The sequence below is a fragment of the Macaca nemestrina genome, chromosome 4 (genome assembly GCF_043159975.1).
Source record: "Macaca nemestrina isolate mMacNem1 chromosome 4, mMacNem.hap1, whole genome shotgun sequence".
Classification (NCBI taxonomy): domain Eukaryota; kingdom Metazoa; phylum Chordata; class Mammalia; order Primates; family Cercopithecidae; genus Macaca; species Macaca nemestrina.
In genome coordinates, this window is record NC_092128.1 from 186,781,159 (window position 1) to 186,801,493 (window position 20,335).

General features: G+C 51.1%; 1 protein-coding gene across 3 annotated transcripts in view; it reads left to right on the plus strand.

The window, feature by feature from the left end:
• LOC105472548 (1-acylglycerol-3-phosphate O-acyltransferase 3) overlaps window positions 1–20,335 on the plus strand; it is a 122,484-nt gene that overhangs the window by 27,628 nt on the left and 74,521 nt on the right. For 2 of the 3 annotated variants that reach the window (XM_071095784.1, XM_011725912.3), the window contains exon 2: window positions 5,694–5,756. The gene's annotated coding sequence lies outside the window, so the exon portion shown is untranslated. Of the gene's footprint in view, window positions 1–5,693; window positions 5,757–12,915; window positions 12,931–20,335 lie in introns of those variants that run through there. The other variant, XM_071095786.1, reaches the window with a different exon arrangement.

Consider the following 20,335-nt stretch of genomic DNA (forward strand, 5'->3'; position numbering starts at 1 on the left):
GACGGAGTCTTGCTCTGTCACCCAGGCTGGAGTGCAGTGGCACAATCTTGGCTCACTACAGCCTCTGCCTCCTGGGTTCAAGCAGTTCTCTTGCCTCAGTCTCCCGAGTAGCTGGGATTACAGGCACCCGCCATTATGCCCAGCTAATTTTTGTATTTTTAGTAGAGATGGGTCTTCTCTGTGTTGGCCAGGCTGGTCTTGAACTCCTGACCTCAGGTGATAGCCCACCTTGGCATCTACCAAAGTGCTGGGATTACAGGCGTGAGCCACCACGCCTGGCCTGTGTATTCAAATTCTTTTTTACTTTTGAATATCACAAAACATTGCTGGATTATTACTTTTTTTTTTTTCTTTTTCTGTGGATAACAGGGTTTTGCCATGTTGTCTATGCTGGTCTCAAACTCCTGAACTCAAGTGATCCTTGTGCCTTGACATCCCAAAGTGCTCGGATTACAGGCGTGAGCCACTGTGCCCGGCCTGATTACATTTTGTGTTAGATTTGCACACACTTGCCGCTTTCTTTGCTTTTATGTTTGGCATCTCAGACTTCCCATCTGGGATCACTTTTTCTCCTTGAAGTGCACGTACGTGAGAAATTCCTCTAGTCAGAGTGTGCTGGTGGTGAACCCACCCCTTTTGTGTTTGTCCGGAAATGCTTGTTTTCCCTGCTCCTTGGGGGACGTGCTTGCTGGTTGCAGAACTCTCGGTTGGCAGTGGTGTTCTTTCAGAACTTTGATGTCAGCCTCTGCTTGGCCTCAGCATCTTTTTGTGTGAAGAAATCCTTGTCAGGACGTCTCTCCTTTGAAGGTAATCTCCCTTTTTTCTCAGGTTGCTTCTAAGATCAAAATTTAAAACTTTTGTGCTTCAAAGGACACCATCAAGAAAGTGAAAGGACGACCACAGGAAGGAGGTAGATGTTTGTAAATCACAGATCTGGCTGGGGACGTGCATCCAGAGCCTCTAAAGGTCTCTTAGAAGCCTGAGTGACTCGTGACCGAACCCTTGGGACCCCCTTGCCCTTACTGAGTGCGTTGGGAAGGGCTGGCAGACGGGGAAAAGGGAGCCCTGCTGCTTGGGCTGGCCGCAGTGAGCAGCAGCAACGCTGTGGTTCTGGCTCTCGCCTTCCTGCCCTGTGCAGAGCACCCCTCCCCATCTGCTCCCTGTGACTGAGAATTACTGGTCCCCCGGGAAGGCTTCCTTGTGTGCACAGTGGCTGCCTTGGCCCCAGTTCTCTCGGGTATTGAGAGGAGCCTGGGAGAACCCGTGTGGGAGTGGTGGAGATTGGCAACCCAGTGCTGGTGATGCTGTTGACCTACCTAGGTCAAGAAGAAACTGGGAAGAGGCCATGAACAGAGGAGGAGTGTCTCAGGTGCTGTCAGCACACGGTCTGCCTTTGGAGCACTGCCTTCTTTTTGCTGATTAACTGCAGGCTTGCCTTCTAGTTTAATGTGAGCAGGCAGATAGTCCTGCTATTGCATTCTGACACAGAAAATGTACTTTGAATGAGCTGCCTTCATTGAGAGTAAATGATCTGGAGATAGAAAGAAAAGGCAAATGCTTTTGTTCTCTTCAAGAGTTGGCTGTCAGGCTGGCTCTGCAAGTCAGGCGCTCTGCAGCTGAGGTTCCACTTTAGACCTAGGTCAGTGTGTCTTGGAGAGGGAACACCTGCTAGGTCCATTGGAGAAGCCCATTCTGGATGAGCAAGAACTTGGATTTAAAAATGCAAGATTCCAGCTTGCACTTCTAGCCATGATGGAAGATACAGGGCAAATTTCACAGCCTACCTTAATCAACCAGAAGATCAAACAAAAGTGCATGAAGCCATAGGCCTCAGACACTGGTGGCAGGCTGTGTGGACGGTGACCGGAGAGGGGCATAAGGGGAGTGAGGCCTCGATAGCCCAGCTTGTTACCTGCGGAGTCTCCAGCCACAGGGCAGGGAGGGGAACCAGGACCTGGTGGAGACAGTGTGGAGTTAAGGGGCTCCAGGAAGGCTGGAATGTACAAAGAAAAATATGGGAGAAGAGGGAGTTGCATAAAGAAACAGCTTTGGAGAGCTGAGGAGGGGCCTTCCAGTCTTTGAGAGCTGACCACAGGTGGCGTGTGGATGCTGCCTGGGTGAGGGAAAGGGGCATGGGAGAGCAGGGGTGGCACAGTCCCCGAGTTCACAGGGTGGGGTCTGTGTGCTCAGTGGTCAGAGGGAGAGACTCACCACCCAAGTTTGTCCTACAAAGGTCTGCTCGGGACTCACCAAACAGAGCTTACGAGCGAGATCCGAAAGGATCAGACTGGTTCTAGGTTGACTGCTCCTGGAACAAAGCCCAGAGATGCAGGACAGTAGCAAAACCAGCATCCAGCGCCAAGTTCATAGGCACCAAGCTCACAGTGCCCAGCAGCCAAGCAAAAGTGACTGCCATATGGAAAACCCAGAAGAAGAGGAAAATCAACGGTTAGAAACATCCAGGCTAGACACTGTAGCTCCCACCTGCAATCCCAGCACTTTGGGAGGCTGAGGCAGGAGGATCACTTGAGCCCAGGAGTTCAAGACCAGCCTAGGCCACATAGCAAGACCCTGTCTCTAAAAAGATATGTGTTCTTTTGTTTGTTTAAAAAAATAATTAGGCCGGGCGCGGTGGCTCAAGCCTGTAATCCCAGCACTTTGGGAGGCCAAGACGGGCGGATCACGACGTCAGGAGTTCGAGACCATCCTGGCTAACACGGTGAAACCCCGTCTCTACTAAAAAATACAAAAAACTAGCCGGGCGAGGTGGTGGGCGCCTGTAGTCCCAGCTACTTGGGAGGCTGAGGCAGGAGAATGGCGTAAAAACCCGGGAGGCGGAGCTTGCAATGAGCTGAGATCCGGCCACTGCACTCCAGCCTGGGCGACACAGCAAGACTCCGTCTCAAAAAAAAATAATAATAATAATAATTAGCTGAGCATAGTGGTGTGCACTTGTAGTTCCAGCTACTCAAAGGCAGAGGCAGGAGGATCCCTTGAGCCTGGAGTTTGAGGCTGCAGTGAGCTATGATTATGCCACTGCCCTCTAGCCTAGGCAACAGAGTGAAACTCTGTTAAAAAAAAAGAAGAGAAAAGCGAAGGGAAGGGAACTATATCTATCCAGAGGATGGAGCTAGCAGACAAGGATGTTAAGATGGCATATGTTCCATGTGTTCAATGTCAGGGAATATATGATAAAAATAAAGAAAAAATGGAAGATATGAAAAAACGACCCAGGGCCAGACGTCATGGCTCACGCCTGTAATCCCAGCACTTTGGGAGGCTGAGGTGTGAGGATTGTTTGAGCTCAGGAGATCAAGACCACCCTAGACAACCCCATCTGTACAGAAAAGTACAAAAATTAACTGGGCGTGGTGGTGCACACCTGTGGTCTCAGCTCTTAGGAAGCTGAGGTAGGGGGATGGCTTGAGCCCAGCAAGGTTGAGGCTGCAGTGAGCCATGATCATACCATTGCACGCCAGCCTGGGTGACAGCGTGGGACTGTCTCAAAAAGAAAAAAGACCCAAAGAAAAAAGACCCAAATAAATCCTCTAAAAATGAAAAATATGCTGAATGGGATTAATGGTAGATTAGACATTGCAGAAGAAAAGATCAGTGTACTTGAAGACACAGCACTTTGTAAAATGAAACACAAAGAAAGACGAAAAAATGAACAGAGCATCAATGGGACCATATCGAGCAGAGTAACGTACGCAACTGGTTTCCAGAAAAGAGGCACACGTGGTAGAAAATACCTGAGAACGATAATGGCTGGATCTGATGAAAACTCATTCTGAAGAAGCTCAACAAATCTCAAACAGAAGAAACACGAAGACATTCACCCCAATACACACACACCATCATCCAATTGTCGAGAATCCTAAAAGTAGACAGAGGCAAACGCTATCACGTACAGAGGAACAAAGACAAAAGTGAGAGCCGGCTTCTGATCAGAAACTATACGATTTGAAGACAGTGGAGGAATGCCTTTCAAACACCCAAAGACAATATTGGACACCTATCTACAAAAACAATGGCCCTTTACCCTACTTTATGCTATATTTAAAAATTATCTCAAAATGGATCATAGACCTAAACGTGAAAGCTAGAACTGTAAGATTAATACAAGAAAATATGTGATATATACACTGTCTTTGTCAGTTTGGGCTGCTATAAAAAAATTAACACCGACTGGCTGGCTTAAGTAACAGACATTTATTTCTCACAGTTCTAGGGGCTGGAAGTCCGAGGTCAAGGTGCCTGTAGGTTTGGTGCCTGGTGAGGGCCTCTCCCTGGTTGTGCCCTCATATGGCAGAGAGACGGGAAGCAGCTGGCTTGTGTCTTTTGGCATAATGGCACCAATCCCATTTTTGAGGCTCCTCCCTCTTGGCCTAATCCCCTGCCAATGGCCCTGTCTCCAAATTTTCATCACATTAGCAGGGAGGATTTCACCGTATGAATTTGGACCAGGCATGGTGACTCATACCTGTAATTCCAGCACTTTGGGAGGGCAAGGCGGCCGGATCACTTGAGTTCAAGAGTTCAAGACCAGCCTAGGCAACATAGTGAAATGCTGTCTCTACAAAAAATTAAAATAAAAAATTATCTGGGCACAGTGGCACACACCTGTAGTCCCAGCTACTTAGGAGGCTGAGGTGGGAGAATCACTTGAGCCCAGAAGACTGAGGCTGCTGTGAGTCGTGATTGTGCCACGGTGACTCCAGCCTGAGTGACAGAGCGAGATCCTGTCTCAAAAAAACATATGAATTTGTGGCTGGGGGATACAAACATTCAGTCCATAGTGTCTGTAGTGGAATATTATCCAGCCTTAAATGTGAATGACATTCTGACACCTGCCACCGAGTGGGTGAGCCTTGAGGACATTATGTTAAGTGAAATAAACCAGTCACATAAGGACAAATGTGTATGATTCCACTTATATGAGGTCCCTAGAGTGGTTAACTCAGAGACAGAAAGTGGGATGGTGGGTGCCAGGGGCTGGGGGGATGGTGTTTAATGAGGTTGGTGTTTAATGGGGACAGTGTTTCTGCTTGGGAAGATGAGAAAGTTCTGGAAATGGACAGGGGTGATGGTTGCACAGCAGTGGGAATGGACGTAAAGCCCCTGAACCACGCACCTAAAAATGGTGAATTTTATGTGATGTATATTTTACCACAATGTAACACAAATGAGCAAACATCGGCTTTTTCCCGGTTGCGGGCAGGCAGGCTAATGGTCTGCTGGGGCGGCTGGGCTGGACTTTGGAGGGGCCCAGGGCTGCGGCTGGCAGGGCTTTGGGGAGCAGCAGGAGTGCATGTAAGGCTGGTGTAGCTGTCGCAGGAGCTGTGGCATCCGGAGGGGCCCGTGGTGGCCCCACCTTTCCAGGAGCCTGCAGGTGGCTTCCCTGTGTCCGTCCTGGGGCGTGACCTCTGGCGGCTCCGGGACTGTTCGTTTATGAGCCATCTGTTGGGCCTCCAGGCCAGGCAGTGGGAAGCAGGGCGACAGCAACGCCCTGAATGGCCTTGACCCTGATGTTTAAGTTACGGAGTGTCGGATCAGGAGAGGATGTTAATGCGTGCTTGTCAGTCTCCCTGGCATGCAGCCTTTCGGGTTTTGAAGTGGCCACACGTATTTGGTCACACGGCGTCTCTCCAGTCCTACGCAAGCACGTTGACATGTGTGCCTTTCACTTTCAGGCTTGTCCAGCCGGAAGCCCTGAGGACAGCTGTTCCCACTGGCTCTGCTGACCTTGTGCCTTGGTAAGTGGGCAGTGAGGCCGCCTGACACAAGGCGCCGTGTGTGTGTGTGTGTGTGTGTGTGTGTGTGTGTGTCCAGTTTTGGGGTCAGTGTTGGACCTTGATACCTTGTTGATTAATTTTTCTTAAAGGGTATATATTTTAACCTTTGCTTGTGACCAACAGAATGTTTATTATGGTCTCTTCTCATTTGTCCAAAACCCAGATGGTAAAGTTCAGGTAACTTTGTTCTCTTCCTGCGAGGGGTGAGCTGAGCTCAAAGGGGCTGAGCTACAAATGCCGCTGGGCTGAGGTGCCTGCCTGGGCACAGCTGACATGGGGGTCACTTCATAGGGCTGCCCTGGCTCTGTTAGTAGCCCAGGAAGTCCATCTCTCTCCTGGAGACCGACTGGGAGCCATCTGTGGGATGGGGCAGACCTGTGGCCTGGGGACAGCTGCACGATCCCCGTGGGGAGCCCAGCTGGCTATTGCTGGAGGGTGCCCTGCTCCTGGGGGTCGGTGCCCTGCTCCTGGGGGCTGCTCTCCTCAGGAAGCCCTGGGTTTGGCTGAGAGCAGGGAATTGCCTGGCCGTTGAGTCACTGGGTGGGACCGGGGATGGGCAGCTCCTCCTGTGCTCCTGCGGCCCATCCTCATAGGGCCCCTGCCCACTGCTCCCGTGTGTTCTGCCCCCATTCCCAGGCCCGCTGCTGCGGCTGATGAGGCTGCAGGTTCCTTCCAGGTGGGCCTGGACCCCGTGTCCTTCTCCCGCTGTGGCTGCTTTCGACCTGGGAGGCGTCTCTCCTCCAAATACTGTCGGCAGAGATCAAATCCCATCCCTGATGTTCCGAGGCTTCCAGGTGTAACTCACAGGCCCAGTTCTGGGTAGGCAGGTGATTTAGCCTCCTGCCTCCCAGTCACAACCCAGGGTGTGTTGACAGCTGCCATTTGATGAAAACAAACACGAGCAGGATTGACGTGGCCAGCGCCAAGCTCGGGCTTTCAGAGAGGCAGTCATGGCTGACCTCGAACAGCGCTGCTGACCGTCTGAGCCGGGTGCTGAATGCCTCCTTAGTTTTTAAATTAAAATGACTGCATTTAGTGTCTCTTTTTATTTTTTATTATTTATTTATTTTGAGACAGTCTGACTCTGTCGCCCAGGCTGGAGTGCAGTGGAACGATCTCGGCTCACTGCAACCTCCGCTTCCCGGGTTCAAATGATTCTCCTGCCTCAGCCCCCCGAGTAGCTGGGTCTACAGGCGCCCGCCACCACGCCCGGCTAATTTTTGTATTTTTAGTAGAGACAGGGTTTCACTGTGTCGGCCAGGATGGTCTCTATTGCTTGACCTCGTGATCCGCCCGCCTTGGCCTCCCAAAGTGTTGGGATTACAGGCGTGAGCCACCGTGCCCGGCCTAGTGTCTCTTTAGGATTGTTTTATTAAGATTGCTTATTTGATAGCAGATACTATAAAGTTGCTAACGATACTGTAAAGACACAGTGGCAGCTCCCAGCTGTGGCACTCCGAGCTCTCCTCTCTAACATTCTGAATTCACAAATGTTTACTTGCTGGGTTTGCTCATTGTTGATTTAATACTTTGCCTGTGGTTTAAACTGTTAAATTGTTGCAAATTGCTATTCTGTGCAAAAGAAACTTGCACTGTGTTGCACCCCCCAGTTTGGCTCTCACGGCATTCCCGGCATTCCCACTCTTCTGTGTCCTTTGGCTATTGTGGGACTGTACTCATGGCTGAGAGGAGGGCAGGGGGCTTCCGCCGTGGCCACAGGGCTGTGGGAAGGCCACCAGCAAGGGCTGGGGGGCCAGGGGGCTTCCAATCTGTCAGGTGCAGGACGTGGCGCACGTGGGCTTGTGCTGTGGACGAGGTTTTGCTTCTAGGGGAGAAACTGGCCAAGGTGCAGCGGGCATCAGCAGACCTCTCCCAGAAAGAGGACATTTCGAGAAGATGAAGGTGGAAATCAGTTTGACCTCCTTGGTCCCCTTTCTGGGGACAGGGAATTATGATTCTGTAACAGCTGAGGTCTGGGGGAAAGAACGGGAAGAAGGACAGGTTGGAAACATTGTGTCTTTGGGGGCTAGTAATGGCTGCAGATCAACCCGAATCAGATTTACAACCAAGCTTCCAGGATGAGTAACTTGACATTCACAAAACTGGATGACTGTCAGTGGTGGCGCCGCATGTATCACTTTTGGGAGGGAGGAGAGATGGCAGAACTAAACTGACGGTGCCGCACTGCAGCCCCCCGCCCAAGCTGGTGAGTGTTAACATCGAAATCTGTAGCAAAACATTTGCCCATGACTTGCACCAGTACCTCTCGAAAGGTGCCCAAATATCTAACAAACATCTGAAAAGGCAACTTCATTGGTTATCAGAGAAATGAACATTTAAAACCAGAAATGTTGTATCACTCCACAGTCAGTGGATTGGCTAAAACCAACGAGTCAGATAAGGCCAGAGTTGGTGAGGAGGTGGGATGGGGCACGATGGGGTGCGATGGGACGCTCGTTCCTCATGGTGGCTGTGACTTGACCTCTTTTTGGAAAACTTTGGTGATATCTTCCAAAGCGGAGCAAACCCATGGCTTGTGACCCAGCCGCTCTGCTCTAGGGCGTGAAGCCACAGCCAGGCCCAAGAGTGACACCAGCTCCGTGTTCATCAGACCCGTGTGCCCTGCGGAGGTGGACTGGGTGAATACACTGCTGTGTGCTTGCCCAGGGGAGCAGCATGGAATGAGGTGCGTGGAAACAGCCCCGCTCTGCCTGGACGAGCCGACAGGCACATGCTGGGTGGAAGAAGCGCAGTGGGTCAGCACATGTGCAAGGCGTGCAGCGCAGTGACAGACCTAGCAGGGGGAGCAGGAGGCGCAGCTGCCCTGGCAGGAGGCAAAGGAGGCCTGGGGGGCTTCAGGGGCTGGTGAGCATCTGTTGCTGTCCCTTCCCTCCCTTCCCCTCCCCTCCTGTCCCCTCCCCTCCCTTCCCTTCCCATCCTTTTTTTTTTTTTTTTTTTTTGAGACGGGGTCTCGCTCTGCCTCCCAGGCTGGAGTGCAGTGGTGCGATCTCAGTTCACTTCAGCTTTGAGTTCTCCTGGGCTGAAGGGATCCTCCCGCCTCAGCCTCCCGGTAGCTGGGACCACGGGCATGTGCCACCACACCCGGCTAACTTTTTTATTTTTTGTAGAGACCGCGTTTTGCCATGTTGCCCAGGCTGGTCTTGAACTCCTGGGCTCAAGCGATCTGCTTGCCTTGGCCTCCCAAAGTAGTTGGGATTCGTTTCTTGATCTGGGTGCTGCTGGTCAGAGTGGATCCTCTCTGGAATTTCATCCAGCCACACGCTGAAGATTTATGTACTTCTCTGTATCTGTTACACTTTAACAGAAAGTTTCCTATAAAACTGTGCCATACCTGGCGTGGTGACTCACGCCTGTAATCCCAGCACTTCGGGAGGCCAAGGCGGGCGGATCACGAGGTCAGAAGATCGAGACCATCCTGGCTAACACAGTGAAACCCCCTCTCTACTAAAAATACAAATAATTAGCTGGGTGTGGCGGTGGGCACCTGTAGTCCCAGCTACTCGGGAGGCTGAGGCAAGAGAATGGCGTAAACCTGGGAGGCGGAGCTTGCAGTGAGCCAAGATTGCACTCCAGCCTGGGTGACAGAGTGAGACTCCATCTCAGAAAACGACAAAAAAAAAAAAAAAAACCGTGCCACATGAGCTTCGTTAGAGCTTGTGTTTTCAGTTTCATCTGATTCCCTCTGTGAAAAATACGAGCTTCTACAAAACAGCAGACTCAAAAAGCAACAACAACCAAACCCTCAAACCCAGCCGACTGGTACCATGTTAAAGCCACACGTCTGTCGATTCCCCTGCCGGGTGTTTGCACGCCCTCTCCGTCGCTGTCGCACGGCTCGGTGTGCTGGAGACCCCGGGGGACAGAGCAGTCCCCACCCGCATGGAAGCATGTTCCTGTAACAGCGAAGCAAAGGGATGACGCCTTCGGAGGAGGCCGCTGGCCCAGGCTCCCCAGGGACACTTTCACATTCCATGTGCGGGAAGACCTGAGCACTTCAGAGCCTAAATTACGTGGGAAAAATGTGTGTGTGTCCCAAAGCTGGAGTGAGATTTCCAAGGCGTGTATGAGGCACTTGGCAAGCTTCATTTGTGCCCTAAAGCACAAAATACCAAGGCTTGGGGTGAATTTGGTGACATCCAGAACTGGTAGCCTTATTGGGGCTGGTCACCCCCCAGCCCTGAGGACTGCGGGGAAGGAATGCCTGTCATGAGTGGAACCAGCCAAGTTCACACACAGCCACCTGCTAGCCTGACCCGTGCGTTGAGCCCCGGCCCTTCTCGATCAGAGAGGAAGAGTCCGGATCAGGGGGAGCACACAGGCTGGGAGCTTGTGGAGCCCGGTGTGTGACTTGCTGCATGATTCACAGCAAGGCATTTGCTTTCCTGGGCCTTGGTGACCCGTCTGGGAAGTGGGCACAGGAGCCCAGCTCTTGCATAGATAGCAGGTGAGGGCATGGGGTGGGGGGAGTGGAGCCAGGGCTCGTGGGGGCAGCACTAGAAGGATGAGAAGGGACCTATGGCCTCCAGCTCCAGGTTCAGGACTGAAACGCCAGCAGCTCCTAACACCTTTGGGTTCTTTAAGAAAAGGCTAATTGCAGAGGACACTTGCTGACGAGGGCGAGGATCAAAGCCCGTGCTGCGTCAGCGTGGTGGCCTGCCAGCTCCAGGCTGCAAAAGTCCCTCGTCATTTCATTTCCTTCCATCCCTGTGGAGCGAACCCTGTTGTTTGCGTTTTTCAGATGAGGATACAGGCTCAGGCTCAGCTCTCAGGCCCCCGGATGCCCGTCTGTGCCCCGAGGGTGGCCTGCGTCTTCTGCTCCCGGGTCCTCATGTGCCCCCATCACAGCCACCCCTGCCCTGAGAGGGAGGCCACTGGGAAAAACCCCGAGAGCGGCCGGGCCTCAGCTCAATGGACTTCATTCGTTGATTCTAATTTTTACTTACTATTTTTTTTTCTTCGTACAACAAACATTGTCTGATAAGGGACTTCACTCTTCCAACTTCAAGAAAGGTTCCTTGTGGGTCTGGGTGCTGCGAGGGCCCCATTGGGCCGATCCGGTGACATCACTTGGGGTGGCTTCCTCGGAAGCTGCAGGCCCCTCGGTCCACGGCCCCGTCACGGCAGGCAGTGGACTGGCCGGCAGTGGGCCACTCGTTTTTCATACACATTTTAAGAGGATTTTAAAGTGTTCTTGAGTCTTTCTTGGATAACGAAAGGCATCCGGACGGTGCCGTTCCATCGTATTTGTCTCAGGTCTCATCTCTCCTCACTCTGCCCTCATTGTAGGAGAGCCTGGCTCCCAGGCCTGCAGGCCGACCGTGGATCTCTGAGAAGCCACTGGGTGGGACTTTGTTCTCTGCTGCAGGGGGAAGCTGTAAGGGAGCGCCGGGCCCCCGTCCTGAGCGTTAGTCCACCGTCCTGCAGGTTCTATCTGAACGCTAGCCTGGTGGGGAGGGGGGCCCAGGCCTCATCGTGGAGAGGGTGGGGGTGAGGAGTAAGCCCCCAGGTGGCACATTGCAGCCCCCAGGGCACCCTGGGCTGGGAGTTTAGGAGACCTAGGACGCATCCTGGGGAAGTGAGGCAGGTATGTGGTGTCTTGTTCTTTCCGGATTAAAACCCACAGCATGACCTGTGGCTGGGATCCCCCTGTTCGTGAGTTCTCAAGCGAGGGGAGCCTGAAGGGTGTGACTCACACCTGTCTCAGGAACACGGAGGACAGAGGCGGATGGAGACGGCCTCCCTCTGTGCTTCCGGCCTCTTTCTGGGGAATGCGTGTTCAGCCCTGACGGCAGCCAAAGGTTTGTGCCAGTCTGGTCCTGCGCCCATGAGAGGGTGCTGGGCTGCAGAGATTGGTGGCAGATGCCCTGGAGGAGGGGAGTGGAGCCACAGGTGTCTCCCAGTGGCTGTGGCCGCACGTGTTGCCAGCAGCAGTCTAGGGTCCTAACACAGTGAGTGAAGGACAGGTGGAGGGGAGGGCCGAGGAGGGCCGGCCTTCCCTCTGGAAGCAAGCGTGCTACATGCCCACGGGGGACTGGAGGTGGTGGGTGTTCCAGGTCACTGTGCAGTTCTTACACCTTTGCTGTGCATTGGAGGAGGAATTATCTTTGTGCTCTAAAGTGTGATATATATGAGGCGAGAGCAAAGGGCTCAGACTTTGATCTGCCAAGCTATGTCTCGTGAAGTCAGGTATTCTGCAGGGGAAGCTTCTTTCTTAAGAAACAAATCAGTGTTCAGGACAAGGCTATACTGTTCCAGCCACTGCAGAGACAGAGGATTGGAGGTTAATGTGCACACAAGTTAATTTTCCATTTGATATTTACATTTTCATTATAAAAGTAATACATGTTTATGAAATTTAAACACAGAGGCAAATCTAATAAATAATTAAAGTTGCATTCTTCACTCCATCCCAAATCCCACTCTTTTTCCTGGAGGGAACCACTATAAGTGGTTTGTGGTTTATCATTCTAGAGTTTATACAAAGTACATGTAAGAACATACATACACACACAGGGTTTCCAAAAATGCACCTACGTGTCATGACATCTCTCGGCAAAACCTGATTTTAACTTGTCTTGGGAAACTTTCACTACACATAGATCTACTTCATTTAAAGAAACACTTCCTTTTTTATGCATGTTCTAAAGAGGTACCTATAGACACACACACGTATGCATTATGTCTGTGTGATGGTTTCGGAGCAGTTACCTGATTATCAGTCTCCCAGAACCAGAGTGTGCCTTAAAGACTTGAACTGTGTGTGTGCGATTTGGAAAGTGTCCTAGAACTGCGCTCTTATATTGAGGGACTGGGCAGGGTCAGAAGCAGCCTGTCCAGGCCAACGCAGTGAGGCCTGTCCAGGAAGATTTCGACACTGGCCCTCACAGCTCCCCAGTTTCTGGGTGACCCCGCCTGGCCCAGATGCCGCCTCGCTGGAAGGCGGACTTTGCCTCCTGCCTGCTGTTTCTGTCTGTCTATCTGGTGCATTCATAAGTTCATCAAGGTGGCAAGGAGGCCCTAGGTGCTCCGTGGCCTGGGCTGCAGACTCCTTTTCCACTGTGGAGCCGCTGTGCTCTGAAACGTCCTGCACGGGGTTCCTCCTGTTGGAACACAGGTAAAGGGCTCTATGCATGCATATTTCTGCGTGTTTTATTGACCGGGTCCCCTGTGTTCGTTAGCTGGCAGCTCCCCTGCAGTCGTCTGAAGTGCAGGGCAGCAGACACAGGGGCGGTGACGTTCGTCTGACCATGCCTGGTCACAAGGCTGCTGTGTGTCTGTGGGTGCGTCTTCTCTCAGACGCTGCCTGCCTGGCACGCCCTTACCTCTTGGTGAATGTAATTCAAAGCAAAGGCTGCCCCTGGAACTGCCAGACCGGGCCCCAGCATGTCTTGCTGTGCTGGTTTGGCTTCAGGTCAGGGGGTCCCGGTGGAACTCTACGGACTCATGGTCGTGATGGCGCTGGGAGCCTAGAGGTATCTTCGTTGTCCTCACAGGCTTGACTTGGGTGTTGCTGTAAGTGTTCTTCTCGTCACTTCCGTGTGGATTGGAATCAGGAGGCATGTCCATGGCAACACGTGGGCCCGAACTGGATGGGACCACTGTGTGCCTTTAGTCCAGCCTGCCAGAGAGACAGAGGATGATGCCGGGGCCACAGGGCAAGCCTGGCACACAAGCAAAAGGTGGGGCACATGTGAGTCACATCTCCTTTTTATCGTGGCCTTGTCTCCCTTCCTCTTCCCTCCCAAGTGAAGGTGAATTTCTCCTGAGGAAGGCACTGGCCATGGCGCAGACCTGGCGAGGAAGGCAGGCAGCCCCCGTGGACGCCAGGGGTGCTCTGGCCGTGGCCGGGAACTTGTGGATTTTCCGTGCAGTTGATTGTGTCATGTACAGATGATGAAAGCTTGCTTTGTTCTTTCCAATCTTTATCTCTCTCCTTTACTTGTCCTATGCCACTGGCTGCAGGAAGTGCCCTGAGGAACGGGGCCTCGTGCCTGCTTCTTTCTCAGTCGGTGGTACGTGGCCATGGACTTTAGCATCTGCTTTTCCTGAGTCTAAATGCAAATCATCCTGTTGCTTTTCTCCTTTTATCACTTAGTGTCAGTAGTCCTGTTAATTGGTTTTCTATAGTGAACCATTCCTGTGTCCTAGGATAAACCAAATATGGTCATGATATTTTGGTGAAGTCCTGGCTGGAGTCAGTCTGCAAACATATATTTACTGTGGGTATTCCATCGCTGGGCATGCGTGAGGCTGGCCTTTAACTACAGGGCGCTCTGCCTTGTCCCTGGTGTTGGCTGCGGTGCCTTTGGTGTTTGCCCAGTGAGTGAAATGCTGACTGGCCTGTGAATGAGCACCTCACTGGAAGTTCAGTGAGTGTCTTCTCCTAGGGGAGGCAGACATTGAATTCGTGTAACATTTTGTACTGGCCGCTGCTTTGCTGAGTGTTTTCACTGGGAAGCCAGGGTTGAATTTTGTTGTGTTGCCTGTCAAGCCTTCTTGTTAAGGAATCAGATGAACTTTGTTAGTCAGTTTCGTCATAGCAAACCATCCTTGCATTCATGAAACAGATCCACATGGTCATCATGTGTGTGTTGACTTTTTAATGCACTGTTAGCCCTGTTTGCTAAATTTTAAAGACTTTTTTGCATTCGTAGTCGTATGAAGAGCAGTGATTCTCAAACCTATGGGCTCTTTACACTCTTAAAAAATTACTGAGGGCCTGGTGTGGTGGCTCAGGCCTATAATCCCAGCACTTTGGGAGGCCGAGGTGAGTGGGTCACTTGAGCTCAGAAGTTTGAGACCAGCCTGGGCAACATGGTAAAACCCCGTCTCTATAAAAAATACAAAAATTAACCAGGCATGGTGGCACATGCCTCTAGTACCAGCTACTTGGGAGGCTGAGATGGGAGGATCACCTGAGCCCCAGGGGTGGAGGTTGCAGTGAGCTGAGATCACCCCACTGCACCCCAGCCTGGGTGACAGAGCAAGACCCTGTCTCAAAAAAAAAATTATTGAGGACCCCAAAGAGATTTTGCTTTTGAGTTGCAACTATTGTGGTCCTTAACTGGAGTGACTCCCCTTGTCCTCTGGCGGACATTTGGCGATGGCAGGAGATGTTTTTGGTTGGCAGCTGCCGGGAGACAGTCACTCCTGCATCAAATGCACAAAGACCAGGGAGGCTGCTGAATCCCGCAGGGCACAGCCGGCCCCACAGCAGACTTACCCCATCCAAAATGCCAGGAGTACTGAGGTCAGGAGACCTCTAATATGGTGTCGGTAGACGCTAGTTAAGAAATTAACAGTAAGAACATTTAAAAATATTTAATAATTCATTTCAAAGCCCAATGCGTACAAAAAAATTTTTTTTTTTTCCTGTGTCCTGGGATAAACCAGCTTTTGTAAGGAAAACCCATAGTTTCCAAAATTAGTAAGGACAGTGGCCCTGTTTTCTATTTTTATGTCTCTTTGATGTCTGACCTCAGCGGCCACAGCCGACATCTCTCTGCCTCTGCAGGCAGCCCGTTGTGCTGTGTCGTGGCTGAGGCTCATAAAGAAAATTATGCTGCCCAAGGCTATGAGCTCGTGAAGAAGGCTCTCAGAACCCCCCTGCCTGCGAGGTCTGGGGCCCCCCCGGGTTCCTCACGCCACAATTTGAGACGGTGATTCAGGCACATTTCCTTCTTCCCTTCCCTCTGCACCCTTTCTCCTTGTGAATTTTATGTCACTGTTGCTTCATTAAAGGGATTGGGACGTCTTCCTTCTTTACGTTCTGGGAAAGTTTAATTAATGTTAAAATAGTCTATTCTTATAGGATTTGTAGAATTCACTTGTGAAATCATCTGCCTTTGGTATTTTTGTTAGAGGTAAATTTTATAAAACTGTTTAATAGATATTTTAATTATTTTTATTTTACAATTTTTAAAAAATACTAGATTCCACGTAGAGGTGGTTTTTTTTGTTTTTGGTTGTTTTTTTTTGTTTTTTTTTGTTTTGTTTTGTTTGTTTTTTTAGAGATGAAGTCTCACTTTCTTGCCCAGACTGGAGTACAGTGGTGTGATCTTGGCTCACTGCAGCCTCGAACTCTTGGGCTCAAGCAATCCTCTCGCCTCAGCCTCCCAAGTGGCTGGTGTGCCCCACCACGCCCAGCTAATTTGTAAATTTTTTGTAGGGGTGAGGGTCTTTCTGTGTTGCCCAGGTTGGTTTCAAACTCCTGGTCTCAAGTGATCCTCACAGCTCGGCCTCCCAAAGCACTGGTATCACAGGCCTGAGCCACCATGCCCAGTACTCAGATATTTTAATTCTGTAAAAATAGATCAGCTGGGTGTGGTGGCTCACGCCTATAATCCTAGCACTTTGGGAGGCCGAAGCAGGTGGATCACGAGGTCAGGAGATCAAGACCATCCTGGCTAACACAGTGAAACCCCGTCTCTGCTAAAAATGCAAAACAATTAGCCGGGCGTGGTGGCGGGCGCCTGTAGTCCCAGCTACTCGGGAGGCTGAGGCAGGAGAATGGCGTGAACCCGGGAGGCAGAGCTTGCAGTGAGCCAAGATCGCACCACTGCACTCCAGCCTGGGTGACAGAGTGAGACTCCATCTCAAAAAAAAAAAAAAAAAAAAAAATTTCAATTTAGCTATTTAGATTTAAAAAAATTTTTTCCTTTTATATTTATTAATTCCTTCAGTTACTTTGTAATTTTCAGCTTTTTAAGTTGGAGGCTTCATTCTCTTATTGTCTTGCTTTCATTTCTAAAGATTTAAAGTAATTGATGGGTTAAATTTTCCTCTAAAGCACTGCTTTAGTTTTATTAGTATGGTTTCTGAAAATTCTTCAGTTTTTCTTTTTTTTTTTTGAGACGGAATCTCGCTCTGCCGCCCAGGCTGGAGTGCAGTGGTGCGATCTCAGCTCACTGCAAGCTCCACTTCCCGGGTTCACGCCATTCTCCTGGCTCAGCCTCCCAAGTAGCTGGGACTACAGGCGCGTGCCACTACGCCCGGCTAATTTTTTTTTTTTTTTTTTTTTGAGACGGAGTCTCGCTGTGTCTCCCAGGCTGGAGTGCAGTGGCATGATCTCGGCTCACTGAAAGCTCCGCCTCCCGGGTTCACGCCATTCTCCCGCCTCAGCCTCCCAAGTAGCTGAGACTACAGGCGCCCGCCACCACGCCCGGCTAGTTTTTTTTTTTTGTATTTTTAGTAGAGACGGGGTTTCACCATGTTAGCCAGGATAGTCTCGATCTCCTGACCTCGTGATCCACCCGCCTCGGCCTTCCAAAGTGCTGGGATTACAGGCTTGAGCCACCGCGCCCGGCCTACGCCCGGCTAATTTTTTATATTTTCTTTTTAGTAGAGACGGGGTTTCACCATGTTAGCCAGGATGGTCTCGATCTCCTGACCTCGTGATCTGCCCACCTCGGCCTCCCAGAGTGCTGGCATTACAGGCGTGAGCCACCGCGCCTGGCCAATTCTTCAGTTTTTACTTCTATTTTCCCTTTAAGAGGAACATGTAAGAAGATAATGTTTAAATTTCTTTTTTTTTTTGAGACGAAGTCTCGCTCTGTCGCCCAGGCTGGAGAGAGGTGGTGCAATCTTGGCTCACTGAAAGCTCCGCCTCCCGGGTTCACGCCATTCTCCTGCCTCAGCCTCCGGAGTAGCTGGGACTACAGGCGCCCGCCACCACGCCCGGCTAATTTTTTTTGTATTTTTAGTAGAGACGGGGTTTCACCGGGTTAGCCAGGATGGTCTCGATCTCCTGACCTCGTGATCCGCCCACCTCCTCCTCCCAAAGTGCTGGGATTACAGGCGTGAGCCACCGTGCCTGGCCTTAAATTTCAATATAGAAAAGCCTGTTTTCTGATTTTGTTACTAATTTCTGGGGAATGTTGTTTGTATTTTAATTATTACTTGGTATTGGTTGAGAACTTCTTTTTTTTTTTTTTTTTTTTTTTGAGACGGAGTCTTGCTCTGTGCCCCAGGCTGGAGTGCAGTGGCGCGATCTCGGCTCACTGCAAGCTCCGCCTCCCGGGTTCACGCCTTCTCCTGCCTCAGCCTCCCGAGTAGCTGGGACTACAGGCGCCCGCCACCTCGCCCGGCTAGTTTTCTTGTATTTTTGGTAGAGACGGGGTTTCACTGTGTTAGCCAGGATGGTCTCGATCTCCTGACCTCGTGATCCGCCTGTCTCGGCCTCCCAAAGTGCTGGGATTACAGGCTTGAGCCACCGCGCCCGGCCGAGAACTTCTTTACTGCTTCATATATGGGTGCTGTTTATGAATGTTTCCACGGGATATTGAAAACAGAAAAGTGTGTTCTCTCTTATCAAGTACAGAACTGCCTCTTTCTCCTTATGCGCTGCTGCTTTAATTTTGTTGTTTATGTGTCTGATAGCCTCGTGTGCTTATTTCTTGCCCGCGTGTTCTTTCTCGGGTTGGAAGGGACACGCGTGTCTCCTGCCTTCATGTGCTGAGATGGGTTTCTGTGGCATCCTCTGAATTTCTGCTTAATGAAGTGTGTCGGGTTATTTGGCGTGAATATATCGAATGACTGTATTTGCTCTAAGCATTTTAGTTTAAGCGTGATATTCCTGATTTGTCTCATTTATTTCATTTGGCCTGATATTGTCTAATATCATGATATCGGACCCTTTTTTTTTTGCATTTTCCCAGTATATATTTATTTCATGTATTTTTAACTCTGCTGAATTTCTTTTTTTTTTTTTTTTTTTTTTTTTTTTTTGAGACGGAGTCTCGCTGTGTCTCCCAGGCTGGAGTGCAGTGGCCTGATCTCGGCTCACTGCAAGCTCTGTCTCCCGGGTTCACGCCATTCTCCCGCCTCAGCTTCCCAAGTAGCTGGGACTACAGGCGCCCGCCAACACGCCCTGCTAGTTTTTTTTTTTTTTTTTGTATTTTTAGTAGAGACGGGGTTTCACCATGTTAGCCAGGATAGTCTCGATCTCCTGACCTCGTGATCCACCCGCCTCGGCCTCCCAAAGTGCTGGGATTACAGGCTTGAGCCACCGCGCCCAGCCTCTGCTGAATTTCTCTGTTAGGTCTTTCTCTTCTATCTGCAGAGTTGGGGTTTGTTTTAAACTAGTGTGAATGTTGTCCTTTTAGTAGGTGATTGGAGTCTCTTTGTATCGGTAGGTATGATTGGTGTGTTTGGACCAGGGCTATGGTCATTTTGTGTATTTTAGGGAGTTGCAGTTAAAATACATGCACATTCGCGCACACACATCACAGATGCCTGCATCGTCCCGTGTGTGGTTTCTGCTCTTGGCCTTTCTGGGTTTTTGTTTCACTTCGGTCGAGTTTTTGGTGTTGTTGAGCTGATAGTTGGGAGAGTTGGAGTCTTGTTTGTGGCTGCCTCATGCTCATGTCCGTGTCTAAGATCCTCAGGCTGCTCCTTTTTGGGTAACGTCTGTTGCTTCTCTAGGAAGAGTGACAGTGGCAGAGCATGTGGCCCCTTGCTCCTGTCCCAGAGCCAAGCTGTTCTCTCTCCCCACTCCCGGCACCCGGTGACCTGCAGGCACTTTGCTTTTGGAGCAGAAAGTGGGCACATTTAAAGTAAGGGTGGGCATGTGTGGCACACAGGGGAGGAGGCAGGCAGGTGGGGGTCCACATAACTCCTTTCGCTGCCTTATCTACAGGGTGGGTGAGTTGGCGTCTTCACAGGCAGAACTGTGTTGTGAGTGTTGTGGGTGTTGTAGGGCTTGTGGGGGTTATGGGAGTTGGGGTTGTGGGGGTTGTGGGGGTTGTGGGTGTTGTGAGAGTTGGGGTTGTGGGGGTTGTGGGTGTTGTGAGAGTTGGGGTTGTGGGGGTTGTGGGGGTTGTGAGAGTTGGGGTTGTGGGGGTTGTGGGGGTTGTGAGAGTTGGGGTTGTGGGGGTTGTGGGTGTTGTGAGAGTTGGGGTTGTGGGTGTTGTGAGAGTTGGGGTTGTGGGGGTTGTAGGGGTTGTGGGGGTTGTAGGGGTTGTGGGTGTTGTGGGTGTTGTAGGGGTTGTGGGTGTTGGGGGTTGTAGGGGTTGTGGGAGTTGGGGTTGTGGGGGTTGTGGGTGTTGTGGGAGTTGGGGTTGTGGGTGTTGGGGTTGTGGGGGTTGTGGGGGTTGTGGGTGTTGGGGTTGTGGGTGTTGGGGTTGTGGGGGTTGTGGGAGTTGGGGTTGTGGGTGTTGTAGGGGTTGTGGGTGTTGGGGTTGTGGGTGTTGGGGTTGTAGGGGTTGTGGGAGTTGGGGTTGTGGGGGTTGTGGGTGTTGTGGGAGTTGGGGTTGTGGGTATTGTAGGGGTTGTGGGTGTTGGGGTTGTAGGGGTTGTGGGTGTTGGGGTTGTGGGGGTTGTGGGTGTTGTGGGAGTTGGGGTTGTGGGTGTTGTAGGGGTTGTGGGTGTTGGGGTTGTGGGGGTTGTGGGTGTTGTGGGAGTTGGGGTTGTGGGTGTTGTAGGGGTTGTGGGTGTTGGGGTTGTGGGGGTTGTGGGTGTTGGGATTGTAGGGGTTGTGGGAGTTGGGGTTGTGGGGGTTGTGGGTGTTGTGGGAGTTGGGG